The following is an 11417-nucleotide window of genomic DNA, read 5'->3' as shown; positions in this document are numbered from 1 at the left end:
TCTTTGTGTTTTGTCAAATCTGCAGTGAAAGTGTTCTTAAAATGAACAACATGCTGGGTCATCATCTGAGACTGCTATATTATGAAATATAAGGCAGAATGCGGGTAAAACATACAGCAGGAGACATACAATTCTCCCCCAGAGAGTTCAGTCACAAGTTTAATTAATGCATTGTTTTTTTAACGAGCGTCATCAGCATGGAAGCATGTCCTCTGGAATGGTGGCCAAAGCATGAAAGGGCATATGAATGTTTAGCATATCTGGCATGTAAATAGCTTGCAATGGTGGCTACAAAAGTGCCATGTGAATCTCTGTTCTCACTTTCAGGAGACTGTAAATAAGCGAGCGGCATTATCTCCCGTAAATGTAAACAAACTTGTTTTTCTTAGCGATTGGCTGAACAAGAAGTAGGACTGAGTGGACCTGTAGGCGCTAAAGTTTTACATTGTTTTGTTTTTGAGTGCAGTTATGTAATAAAAAAATCTACATTTGTAAGTTGCTGTTTCACGATAAAGAGATTTCACTACAATACTTGTACAAGGTGAATTGAAAAATACGATTTCTTTTGTTTATCATTTGTACAGTGCAAATATTTGTAATAAAATAATATAAAGTGAGCACTGTATATTTTGTATTCCGTGTTGTAATTGAAATCAATATATTTGAAAATGTAGAAAAACATCCAAAATATTTAATAAATTCCAATTGGTATTCTATTGTTTAACAATACGATCAAAATGGCGATTAATCATGATTAATTTTTTTAATAGCAATTAATTTTTAAGTTAATCGCATGAGTTAACAGCCCTACTTTTAAAATGTTCACCTTGATAAACAAAATATCACAAGACAGGACAGTAAGAACTAACACAACGTCCTCCATCATTAAGGAAACCAGGCACACCACAAAAGATAGATAGCAAGTGATGGCAGGAAATGGAAAATCTCTCTCACAATAAGAGCAAAGTCCCAGTGCAGGGTTGAAGATATTTAAGCTGCAGAAAGATTCCTGCCTATATCTCTATCAAAGGAGAGTCTAATACCAAGTAACTTACTTAGATACATGTAAGTGTAAAATTCATGAACCAAATAAATGTTAAATTAGATTCACCCCCTGAGGTTCCCCTACCATTTCATTCTGCAGGACACTTTGGAACAGAGGACCCCTTGCTTGAACTACCCACATGACTATTTCTCCAATCGTCCGGCTGCGGTTTCATTCTGTGGACCCTATGAACAGGCTCTGCAGACCACTAGTTGCCCAGGAGTACTCTTAGGGAAGCAAACTTTACGATGTGATGGGCTCCCTGCATGGTTATCCTTGGAGGGCTTCCAATTGCCTTTTAAACTCTTCTTTGCACCAACACCTCCCTCTCAACCCCTTCTCTCCTCCCAGCTCTACATCCTCCTTACCGGCTATCCTTCACCATGACTGAAAGGTCAGATCTTCTCCTTTCTCCATGGAAATAGCCAATAAACACCGCACACATTTTCACCTCCTTTGCAGGACCTACTTCATCCATGTTACATGTGGGATTTTCCAACATAGTGGGGGAGCTGTCTGTCCCCCTCCTGGCTGCAGGTTTTGCTGGTTCCAAAAGTAAGCTCCGATCTAATGTTAGTTTTCATCACACTGCCATATTATTTTTATTTCCCCCCCCTTTTGCTTACCTGCATTTATTTCCGGGATATTGCTTTTCAGCTGTGTTGCAAATTATCAAATGAATCAACATGTGTCTGTTACTATCAAGATGTCAGTGAACCTTTGCAGAACGATACTGCTTGTACTGCTCCCAGCCTAGTAAGTAAAACCCAACCATTTTCCTCTAGGCCTATGTGCATAACCATTTCATTATTACCCTTATCTTCAGTGGAGTTTCTAATCTGCAACATAAAAAGCCAATTTCAAAATCACGGAAGCAGTGAAACCTTGCCCTGCCCTTGAGCCCGAAAAATAGACAAAAGGATGAGAATACCATAAAGGTGGAGGTGCAGGTAGCCACAACTGCCAGACACAACAGCCTAAAGGAGTCCATTGTAAAAGATCAGCTGGTTTTGTATATGCTGGTATACCACGCTGTCAATGATGGTCTCAGAAAGCACTAGTAAACATCAAAAGTACTGCACTTTGTACAGAAAATTGGGTTCCTGTTGTATCAGATGCAGCCATAAACCAACTTACTGGTTAAGCTGCCTTCTCATTTCATAACCATCCCTAATTTTAGACCCAAAGAGGGTTATTTAATAGTGCTCCAAATTCTTCAGGATAAGCTCATTCTTTTTTCCATTCCATGTATTCTCCAGTCCCCATTCTGGCATAAGGAAAAACATGGCTGCTAAGAATGGAGACATCACTGATTGGATGCTCACAGGTCTGCAGCTTAAATGGATAAATCACTTGAGAGGGTCAGAAAATGGGTATTTTTCCCTGGGAGCATTTTGACAAGACCAAACATTTTTGTTTTCGTCAAAATTTTCAGTGTAAAGTGTCATTTTTTCTTCAAAAAAACAAAAATGGTTTCGCTTTTGGCAACCAAAACTGCAAACTTCCCAAACCCTCAGTTTACAGGTTTCCATTGAAAAAAAGCCGTTGAGGAAGCAGACACCTTCTGTGAACATTTGTTTCATCACAAATCAAAATTTCTGTTAAAAAAAAAAGAAGTTTTGATGGACTATTTTCAACCAGCTCCATAATCCACAAAATGGTCAGACTAGCAGCATTGGGGAGAGAAGGCCTCTATTCACCACAGAACTGTGGGAGTCCAAGCATTTACCACATGTTGCCCCTCAACTCTTCTTCCACAGGTGTGTAAATATTTTCATTGTGGGGGGAGAATGCAAAGAGGCACAGGCACTATCCCTTCCTGCCCTCGCAAGATCCATGCCCCTGTTATCTCTAAGATTGTCTTGGTGCCCTCTACATGGGGCCAGCCTGGAAGCATTAGCTGGGACGGAATACAGCTCTCACAGGGAGCACATTATACCGGTGCCCCACAGATGACATTGGCTTCCAGTAGCTATCTGGGTACATTGCTAGGTGATCGGTAAAGCTCATTGTCTGAGCCACATGCCCCCTAGAGACTGCCTCCCTCTTTCACGTGGCAGTTGAGATCAAGCTGTTTTATTGTAATTTATTGTAAGTGCACTGACAGAAGTTCAACAGAAATCTTGTATAAATGTCCCTGTGTCTGGAATAAATGATGTGTGCAATCAAAAATGGAGGTAATTTAAAATGGTGGCTCTATATGACATCCATAAGCATTGCGATGCATTAGGAACTTGTCTCTTGGAGAGACTGCAAAGTGCATGGATTTCAAGGCATGTTAGTTGGTTATTCCAGCTAAGGAAAGAGGTAGAATTGCTACATAGCTCCTAATAAATTCCTTATTCTCTGTTACATCCATCTCCAATAGGAATCTTTCTCTTAGCACAGTCTTCTGCACATGGGTGGTGGATGAACCACAGGCTCAGAGAGGCTAGCTCCTGGCCCAGCCCACCCCTTCCCCCTGAGGTCCCGCCCCTCCCACCCCTTCCACCCCCTTCCCCCATGGAAGCCCAAAGTCGTCCCCCACATGACTGCCAGCCCCCCTCCTTCCCCTCCACACAACCCCCCCGCAGCCCCTGGCTGCCCGAGCACCTCCAGCCCCAGAGCGCCAGGCACGAGGCAATGGAGTGCCTAGCCCTGAACCAATGAGTGGGCGGGCAGCGCACAGCCCCCCCACCAGCCCTGGAGGACCAGGTGGACAGCGCACAGCCCTCCCCTCTCCTCCCCCCCAGCCCTGGAATGCTGGGCGGTGCAGCCCCAGTGCCCGGGGCTCCCCCAATGCTGGGTGGCCCCAGCCACCCCAAGTCCCAGCCGCCCTACCCCCATCTCCCGGAAGAGGAGCAGCCTGCTTGGGCAGGGGCCAACTAGTGGCAAGCAGGAGGGGGCCTCAGGGCAGAGCGTGGGCTATTTGGGGAGGCACCGCTTTTCCCTGCCTATGCTACCCGTTGCCCGTGCTTCTGCATCAATGGGAATTTGCATAACCCAACACAGTTATATCTGAAAGAGCTGGTACTGAGATAACTAGGCTTGGAAAATAGTCCAAGAGTCACTGAGAACCTAATGGTTTAACTGGGCTATACCTGCACCCAAGGGGCCGATTCTCATTTTATTCTATTGACATTTACATGCAGAGCAGTATAAATGGGTCTTAGTGTAAATGAGAATATTGCCCATAATAGCTATACCAAATGGAGTCTTAGGTCTGATTCACTATGCATGACTCCTGTTTAATGCCAGTTCAGTTCCATCAGCGTCAGTGGAGTTGGTGGCAAATAACTGGAACAACATGATAAATCAGGTCAGGGAGAACAAGTGGGACCTGTTAGTTTAATAAAAATGGCCTCTAAGTAGAAAGGGGAGATGGAGAAAGAGGCATGGGAGAAACTTGGAAGAAAGGCTTCCCTGACTGTCTGCCTCCAAAATGCTAGGTGAGTATGAGCTCATTTGTTGTTCTGAAGTAGGTAGAGATTTAATCTGATGGGGTCTCAGGGATCAGATTATACTTTTTTATTGTGTTTATCTGGAATCTACAGCTGGGTGAAGGGAACTTTCTAATGGAAACTAAACCCAATGTGTAAGCAGCATCTGAATGCGCTTTCCCCTGACATCTAGTGATAAACTGGGGGGAAAGACTTCAGAACCAGTCTGTATTTGCATAAACACACCTACTCTGCCCAGGTATTCAGCAGACAGAGTTGCGTTGCCAAAGTGATCAATTTTGGCTGGTGTTGGGTTACAAATATAAAATGGGTTTTTATTGTGGCAGCATAAGCTTCAAGCCACCTACAAGAACAGTTGAAAAAAATTAACTCTTCACAACTCTTCAGACAACATGTAAATATCACTGCATACTCAGTAGGAGAATACTCACATTTACATGCCTCATAAAGCAGAGGCTTTATCGGGAAGAGAAACCTCCCCCTTGCTTTTTTTTTTAAACGTATAAAGCTGTGCCTTTCATATGAGCTATACAGACAGCTACAGCATCTGCCATCCGAATTCTCACAGAGCCTTGTTCCTTTGGTACAGAACTTCTGTACACCTTGAAAAATGAGAACTGATGGTTGCAACATTCCAAAAGTAGACAACTCTACCCCGTCCATTGTAATTGCTGTGATCGTCTCGGCAACTGAGGCTGTTGTCGCGATTTGGATATATGCTTTCATTGTGGCCATGAATTGCATTGAGTGGGTCAAAAAAGAGATGCTTGACCACAAGTGATAAGATCTTTGCCAGTAAAGGCTTCTCCAGGTTTATATTCTTATGCACATTTATGCTACATCTTTTCTGCATGTCATACTATCCTAGGATGTATCACAAGAACTATGTGTACAAAGCATTCAGAGGTGGCTTCTGGTTTCTAATTTCTTACAACTTCTGCTCTGCTGCCTGTCTTGTTTTTTTACTGTGTGCAGATTGCAAACTTCAGCCATCCCTTCAATACCTGAAACCCAAGAATCTCCAGGATGATGACATGGCTGCTCCTAACGTCTGTGTTTTCATCTTTCACAAACTGCCTTCCTTTCATGAATATTTACAGAATACACTGTAACCATTCCATTTCCAGCTTCTCAGGAAATAAGACAATGAAATACATTACTCTGAAAACAGATTTGTTTATATGCCGTTTTTCCTGATTCATTGGATTTTCCATTGTTTTCACCATATTCATCATGTCAGCCTTCCTTTTCCTCTTCTCTCTCTGGAGACACAGCGGAAAGATGCAAAACAGCTCAAATGGTCATGGCTTGTCCTTCAATACATTCTACTATCTTGAATTTGGGTAATCCTAAACTAGGGCTCTGAATTATCTAAAGTGCAGGAGATTTGTTAGGGGAAGGAATTTCGTAAAATTTCCCTCTGTCATTCAGATGGACGCAAAGAGAAATTAAAAGATTCATGTAATCCAGAACCCTAAGTGTTGATTTTTCTGTCACAGCAGTGTGAATCAGGAGTAGTGCTACTGATTTCAGTGGCGCTGTACCAGTATACACCTGCTGTAAAGAGAGAATTGGGCCCCTATTTTAGCTTTCTAGTGGTAGGTGCTTTGGTTTGCTATTTTGACCTGCTGCTAGCTGTTTACTTAGTATTAAGGGAGAAATCTGGACAACAAACCTGAATTTCTGTAGAATACTATTTTGTTATCTTCCTGCCAAAAAATACTGTTTTGGGTGAGACATGGTTTAGTTATGAATTCATCATTGTCATACCTTTTTTACCCCTTGAAGAGTAAGTCTCCACTCAAGTATGCAGTAAATGGAACATGAAATATCATGAAAAGGGGCTTATGAGAGAGATCTATTACAGAGTAGAATTGTCTGCTTTATTATTATCTTGCATTTATAAAGCACTTTCCATCCCAATGGAACATCAGTTATTCACAAACTAGGGCAAATAGTACCACTACATACAGTACCACTGAAATGCAGCTGCCTCTGGGTATAGGATTACACACAATGGTCATATTAATGTTAACATAATGTTGCAGTCTATGAATGTTGACCAAGGACACTGAAATACACTCCTTCATTAACATCCTCTCGGACCACCAAACACACAGTAAACTGCGTGGAACTCAGTGTATCACCTTGAATGGATTAAATGCTCTCTCAATCCTGCCCAGTATTGACCAGATTCATACTTGGGCTTGAGGGAGTTTACATATTTCAAACAAGAGGCTTAGATCAATTCCTTCTTTCAAAAAACAACTGGTGATTTTCAATGTTCTCAAAGTCTACAAATGACCCCAGAAGCAGAGAGTAATTAGGGCCTATTCCCGAGAGGCAGTGATCAGCCCCACAGCTCACTGTGATTTCAGTAGATGGTGCAGATGTTCAGCACCTCTTATCAGGACCAAAGAGAGTAAGTAGAAAATAACTGATTAAGAAATTAATTCTCTCTCAGAAATTAAAGCAGAAAACTTGGCTGCAGACTTGAACATCCTGGATGTGACATGAGACAAAAGTCTGTTAATATATTAGACAGATAGGGCAGGTGAGGTAATATCTTTTATTGGACCAACTTCTGTTGGTGGAGGGTACATGCTTTCAGGCGACACAGAGCTCCCAGACCCTTGGTTGCATCTGAAGAGCAAAAGTGCAACTGAGGGGTGGAGTATTACAAAGGCCACATCTACATGACAAAATCATGTCAATCTAACTTACATCAGCATACAGCCCCCACAGTTATTAAATCGCTTGTGTGTGCGCACACTCGGTTTCTTGTGTCAGTGGTGTATATCCTCACCAGGAGTGCCTGTACCGACTGTATTGTTAGTGTGGGGCATTGTAGGACGGCTCCCCTAGCAATGGCCTTGGCACCTCTTTGTCTCTTTTCAGATTTCAGCTGGAAACATACCGGTTCTCTCCTGCCTCTTACCTACTCTTTCCCTCTACTATTATTTATGACGTTCAATCGTTAACACTGTAAGTCATTTCAGGATACTGCTTATCTGGAATGCAAAGCTGGATGGTGTTCTATCAATGTTAAGGGATTTCTGTGGTCTGTGAACTCTACATAAAATAAAGGAATAATCTCTGCTCAGTGCACTCTTAGGACCAGAGACTCAATGACCTTAGTGGAGCAATGTTGGTTTATAACAGCTAAAAACCTGAGCCCATATTTTTATAACAGTTTACATAAAAATCTACACATAATTTGCATGTGCAGTAACAGCTGCACAGGCGGACATTGTAATTGCATACGCCATTAGTCAGGTCATTTGACATGCAAATCACCATGGCAGCACATGCACAAGTCTGTGATTTTAAGTGATGGTAGGATGCCCAGAGATGTTGGAAGAGCACCTCTTCATGTGCATTACAAATCTGAACTTTAATCACTGTACTGTAGAATGGTATGTTGGCTTGACTGATCTGGTTAAACTTGAATATTTTGTTGGAATAATTGGAACTTCATTAAATTAGTACTTTTTAACATTTATATTGCAGTAGCACCTCAATTAGGTCCTATACAAACATATAGAACGTGTCCCTGCCCCAAAGAGTTTACAGTCTAAAAGGTGGAAGAGCCAAACGAGTGGGTGGGATGGGAGGGAATAAGGGGTAACAGAAATAATAGGATACTTTAGCATAGACTAGCTGTGTGTGCAACTCATAGCCAACCAATAGATACAATCACAAGGATATGCGTTTCATGCCCCCATTTGCAAAGGTGCTGAGTACCTGCGCCTCCTATTGATTGCAAGAGGACCAGGGGTTGCTCAGCACCTCTGAAAAAATCACATCACAAAATTAATAGTCAGAAGTGGTTCCCCTTGGTCCAAACTAGCCCAGATCTGAGGCTCTTTAACATGCTGCAAAGCTCATCCATTTTCCCAGGCATTCAAAAATTAGGGGGATTATAAAGATGGGATAAGCGATCTGACCTATTAAGTTGCCTGGCCTACTGAAAGTGGGATATATTGAATTGTACTACTGCACTTAAAGCTATGCTGCAGTATTATTTGTAAAGTTATACCAGAGTGCTAGCACAGATGGATATGTGCCCTTTTTAAAGCATTTGTATAAACCCAAATAAATAAGTATGGTTAGCACAATGGTTGTATGTACATTTGTTGAATTTGCTATCCCCCCATATTTAGAAATAGAACTAGCAGTATCATTATCCCCATTATCTGATTAATTTAGCCCATTTTCATGAATGAATCCTGATCTCCAAATTTATTCAGCATTCATAAATATTCACCAAATAGTTTGGAGGAACAATCTTCAGACAAAGGCTTGTTCATTAATTGTTCACTTTGTCTATTCATGTATTGATTATTTGTGTATATTCTTTCCACTCCTGATTGGATTACTGAAAAGAAGGATAATAATTAATAACAACAACAACAACAACTGGGAATCAGCTAAATAAAAAGCAAACAATATTCTCATTCTTTCACAAATAGCCCTTCATTTGCATGTAGATAAGGGTAGAGTCATTCCTTGTTGTTAATTCGGTTTTAGTTATGTCCGTGAGGTTTTATACCAGACACACAACAGCGATTAGGCCAGTTTGGAGGCACTGTCCCAGCACCATGAAATAGGTTGTCATTCACCATTTACCTTCATTGTACTTCAAGTGTTGGTGCCATCAGCACCTGACACTCACCTGCTTGTTCTGAAAACCATAGATTGTCATATGGGATGACACGTATGTTCTTAGGAAAGCAGTTCAATTGTCTGAAATCACCCAAGGACATAGTTATAAGTAGATACATATTAGTTGGGTCTTGTGGAGTTCCAGGGCTGCAAGAATTCATATGGAGTCACCAGTCGGCCATGGTCATCTTTTTTTGCAAATGGAAACCTCTGAAAAAAATTAGATGCAGACAAAAGATTAATAAGGCCAATGTCCTCTTCGACACAGAGGGCCAAATCCTTTAAGTCAATGGAACTACACCCTTATAGAAACCTATTCTGCTCTTGAAAAGTATCTATGCGCACTCCTGGTCACATTGTGCTCTTGACGGCACAGAGCTGTCAATTTGGCTCCTAACCTTTTCATTTCTTTTTTCAAAGTAACCCTGAATTTTATATTTTATATATATTTTTTTTTAAAAAAAGCTTTTGAGCCAGAATCTGCTCCCACTGAAGTTAATGGGAGTTTTATCATTGACACTAATGGCAGCAGAAGGGCATAAGATTCCACCATCCTTGTTATTCATTGGTGTACTACAACTTCTGTACTATGCTAATTCAAAAACATAATCAACTCAAGCCTGTTCATGGCATCCAGATTAAAATTATTATGGTAGCATATAGGGCAACATCATCAGAATAATAACTAACAGATCTGAAATTTGCATAATTTTGCCCTCACCAATATTATGCAAAATATATTGCATAATTGCCAGTGAAGATGGAGGAGGGGATAAGAGAAATATTCAGAAGGGAGCAAGAAAGAGGGAGATGAAGAAGGGGGAGAGCTGCCAAAGACTGGGGAGGTGGAACAAAAAAGGAACCGAGTGAGTGGCAATGAGATGAGGAGGGAGAAATGACTATTTGTGGGAGGGGAAGGCCAGAGCCGATATGATTCAAAGGGGTCAATAGCTGATTAATTGGAGAAACTCTTCTCCTCCCCACCAGAGGGATGGGGCTCTGACCCTTTTCTGCACTTCTCTCTCCCATGCACACTTCCTGCATCCCTTTCTCTCTTTCCCTCCCCAACCCCTTGCATCTCCAACTGCCCCTCACACACACCAGTGTGTCTCTGTGCCCGTCACACTTCTCTGGCTGCTGAAGGGGATGGGGTTCTTGGCTCCCATTCCCCTAGTCCCTTTTGTATGGGCCGCTATTCCCTAACCCCAAAACGGGTACAGGTTAGCGGTACGCACTGCCTAATGACTCACCTTAAGGCTGGCCAAACCTATCTTACCCAGCTAGTGCACCAGGGTCATTGCCTCCTTGTAGGGAGGCAGGGGAGGGAGTGATAAGTGGTCTTCAAGAGGGCAGTTCTGCTCAAGGATTCCCAGAGTCTCCTTTGGGAGTTGTACAACAACTGCTGGGAACCGCCTCCTGTTAAACCCTTATTCCACCCTTCACATGATTGACAATGCCTGAGGGGTAGGGCCAGTCTTGCCCATAGCAGATTTTTAACCCCTTCATCATCAGCATGGGTTTATGCCCCATCCCAGTCAGGGCTCTGGTAGGAGTCAGTCCTTCAAACCCCACAAAGGGGCTTTTCTGTTATAAATTCATAACAGTCATAGCTCAGAACCAGAAGCACCAGGAATAGTCCAATCTTTCCTTTATGCAGCTTGGGCCTTTGATCTTCAGATGATCAGCAGACAATGGCCCATGCCTCAGAGCATAACATCAAAAGGTTGGGGGTTTGGAGAACTAGGGGTGGGGAATTTGCATTCACCTCCTTTAGATATTTCCCAGGAAATCCACTTCACACATTCTTACAGTGTTTATTATAGTCCTTTGATCAGCCAGACACACCATAACACAACCTTTGCATTTAATACAATGGACTCCAAAGATACTGAAACTTAATTCAATACGGGTTTTCAAAGATATTGCAGGAAATAGCCATATCTGTCATGTGGAGGTCTGAGGCAGGCAGGGGAAAGGAACAGACTGCCACATTTTTCATTTGATGGGATGGGGCGGGGTGGGGATGAGGGAGGAGAGTGACCCTGAGCAGCTGGACTCTTTCTGTTCCTTCCTTCTACTTCCCTTATCTAAAACCTTCTTTCAGTTCCTGAGGTAGGGGAGCGCTATGCCTGCTGCAGGCAGCAGCTCTGATTAGCTGCTTTTTCCAGGAGGTGGGATAAGCAGCTGTCAGGTGAATCTAGTAGCAGGATAGACAATACTGCAGGTGAATTAGTCAATAAAGCACTAACCAACTGGCACTTTTCAGT

General features: G+C 42.4%; 1 pseudogene; it reads left to right on the top strand.

The window, feature by feature from the left end:
- Nucleotides 1-5095: 5095 nt before the first annotated feature.
- LOC135875730 (taste receptor type 2 member 39-like) lies at nucleotides 5096-5832 on the top strand (annotated as a pseudogene).
- The last annotated feature ends 5585 nt before the right edge of the window (nucleotides 5833-11417 follow it).

This window comes from Emys orbicularis, chromosome 3 (assembly GCF_028017835.1).
Source record: "Emys orbicularis isolate rEmyOrb1 chromosome 3, rEmyOrb1.hap1, whole genome shotgun sequence".
Lineage (NCBI taxonomy): Eukaryota > Metazoa > Chordata > Testudines > Emydidae > Emys > Emys orbicularis.
Note: the sequence above shows the minus strand (reverse complement) of the source record. Positions and strands in the feature narration are given on the sequence as shown.